Raw genomic sequence first — 3317 nt, 5'->3', positions numbered from 1 at the left:
AGTAGCTGGGACTACAGGTGCCAGCCACCACGCCTGACTAACTTTTTGTATTTTTAATAGAGGCAGGGTTTCACCATGTTAGCCAGGATGGTCTCAATCTCCTGACCTCGTGATCCACCCACCTCGGCCTCCCAAAGTGCTGGGATTACAGGCGTGAGCCACCAGGCCTGGCCTGGTTTTTGTCTTAAACATTCATCTCCTTTGCCAGGGTCTGTCCGTTGTCCACACCTGAGTCTGAACAGGTTGATCATGAGGCCTCAACTTTCACTGTGCAATCTTCTGCAGAGATTGGGTGTGTGTCTCAGATAGAGCTGTGCACGTTGAGATTTTTCTTTTTTTTTTTGCATAGCGTCCCATCCAGTAACAAAGAGAAAATGGGGCTCACCCAGGGGTGTCCTGAGATGGGCGGGCCCCAAGGGAGTTCCACTCTCTTGAGACATGTGATGGGGCCCTGTGATCCTTGCTCCCTTTATCTCCTCTGCCTTTCCCCCGTCTAGCCTCCCTCCTCATCTTTGTTCCCCATTCCCCCACCAGTTCCTTCTGTTCTCCTTCTCCTCACCTCTTGTTTGCCCTGTCCTGAGGACCTAGCCCCCTTACAACCTTCCTTCATAGCCCAGTGCCAATGTTGGCCTGGGGCCTTCAACATCCCCTAACCCCCCCCGGCAGAGGGGGAGTTGCAATGCAGGCTTCCCTGTTGAGGGACCTCACTATTGTGGAGCACTGCTTCTGACAGGTGGTGTCTGAGCCTGTCACCATGAAATGGGGCAGCCACAGTAGCTACTTTCATCATTCAGTCTTTGTTGAGCATGCATTGTTGAGGGGCTCCTCCCCTCTACATGTCAGAACTCTTGGGTTGAGCAGGTGAGCTCAGCAACATTGCAGAATGCAAGATTAGCACACAACAATCAATTGCATTGATGTATACCAACAAGAAACATGAAAACCAAAGTTAAAGACATTTATAATTACTCCAAGGAAAATTAAATACTTTGCTATAAACTTAGCAAACCATCTACAGAACTTGCATGTAAAATTAAAAACCATGGGCTGGGCGTGGTGGCTCACGCCTTAATCCCAGCACTTTGGGAGGCCAAGGCAGGCAGATCACAAGGTCAGGAGTTTGAGACCAGCCTGGCCAACATGGTGAAACCCCATCTCCAGTAAAAATGCAAAAATTAGCCAGGTGTGGTGGCATGCACCTGTAGTCCCAGCTACTTGGGAGGCTGAGGTAGGAGAATCTCTTGAACCCAGGAGGCAGAGGTTGTAGTGAGTTGAGATCGTGCCACTGCACTGCAGCCTAGACAACAGAGTGAGACTCCATCTCAAAAACAAAAAAAACAAAAAAATTACACACCATGCCTGGGCAAGGTGGCTCACGTCTGTAATCCCAGCACTTTGGGAGGCCAAGGTGGGTGGATCACCTGAGGTCAGGAGTTCAAGAACAGCCTGGCCAATATGGTGAAATCCTGTCTTTACTAAAAATACAAAAAATTAGCTGGGCGTGGTGGTGCACGCCTGTAATCTCAGCTACTCAGGAGGCTGTGAGGTGAGAATTGATTGAACCTAGGAGACAGAGGTTGCAATGAGCTGAGACTGTGCCACTGCACTCCAGTCTGGGCAACAGAGTGAGACTCTGTTTCAAAAAAAAAAAAAATTGCACACCATTAATAGAAGACATCATCAATAAACATCTAAAGAAATGGATAGGCATACAATGTTCATGGATTGGAAAATCCAACATAGTAACAATGTCAGTTCTCCCTAAATTGATCTATACATTTAATTCACTTCCATCAAAAGGTTTTTGTACTTGTAGACTGGGAAAAATATTTGCAAACCACATATCCAGCAAAGGTCTAGTAGCGAGAATATATAAAGAGCCTTCAAAACTCAACAGTTTAAAAACCCAATTGGTAGCCAAGTATGGTTTCACATGCCTGTAATTCCAGCTACTCAAGAGGCTGAGGCCGGAGAATTGCTTGAACCCAGGAGATGGAGGTTGCAGTGAGCCAAGATTGCACTACCACACTCCAGCCTGGGTGACAGAGTGAGACTGCATCTCAAACAGACAAACAAAAATCCAATTAGAAAATGGGCGGCCTGGCGCAGTGGCTCATGCCTGTAGTCCCAGCACTTCGGGAGGCCAAGGTGGGCAGATCACGAGGTCAGGAGATCAAGACCATCCTGGGCTAACACAGTGAAACCCCATCTCTACTAAAAATACAAAAATTAGCCAAGCGTGGTGGCAGTTGCCTGTAATCCCAGCTGCTTGGGAGGCTGAGGCAGAAGAATCGCTTGAATCTGGGAGGCAGAGATTGCAGTGAACTGAGATCGCACCTTTGCACTCCAGCCTGGGTGACAGAGCAAGACTCCATCTTGGAAAAAAAAAGGAAAAAGAATGTAAAGTGTTATAGCTGCTGTGGAAAACAGGTTGGCAGTTTCTCATAAAACTAAATATGCAATCACCATATGGTCCAGCAATTGTACTCTCGGGCATTTATCCCAAAGAAATAAAGACTTATGTTCACCCCAACTGGGCACGGTGACTCACGCCTGTCATCTCAGCACTTCGTGAGACTGAGGTGGGTGGATCACAAGGTCAAGAGTTTGAGGCCAGCCTGGCCAATATGGTAAAACCTCAATTATACTAAAAATACGAAAATTAGCCAGGCATGGTGGCAGGTGTCTGTACTCCCAGCTACTCAGGAGGCTGAGACAGGAGAATCGCTTCAACCTGTGGAGGTCACAGTGAGCCGAGATTATGCCACTGCACTCCAGCCTGGGCAACAGAATAAGACTCTGTCTCAAAAAAAAAAAAAAAAAAAAAAACCAAAACAACAACAAAAAAACACTTATGTTCACCCCAAAAATAGTGCCCAAATGTTCATAGTAGTTACTTGTGATAGCCCCAAACTGGAAACAAGCCAGGTGTCTCTCAGTCAGTGATGGCTGAGCAAAGTGGACTCAGCAGGAACCAACCGTTAATACATAGAACAACCTGATGAATCTTCAGGTAATGACGCAAAGTGAAAAAAAAGCCAAGCCTAAAAAGCACACCCTCTATCATTCCATTTATGTTCCATTTTGAAAAAATAGCGTCTTAGAAGTGGAGAACAGGTCAGCAGTTGCAAAGGTTTAGGGACTGGGGGTGTGGGGCAACAGGAGGGACCCTTGTGGTATGGAAGCGTTCTGCATCTCAAGTGTGGCGGATACAGGAACCCACACGTGCGAGATAAGTACAGGCCCACGAATGAACACGACTGTGGCAGAAACAGGAACCCACACGTGTGAGATAAGTACACCCACACGAATGAACA

This window comes from Mandrillus leucophaeus, unplaced genomic scaffold, assembly GCF_000951045.1.
Source record: "Mandrillus leucophaeus isolate KB7577 unplaced genomic scaffold, Mleu.le_1.0 Scaffold98, whole genome shotgun sequence".
Lineage (NCBI taxonomy): Eukaryota > Metazoa > Chordata > Mammalia > Primates > Cercopithecidae > Mandrillus > Mandrillus leucophaeus.
This window is presented reverse-complemented; position numbering follows the sequence as displayed.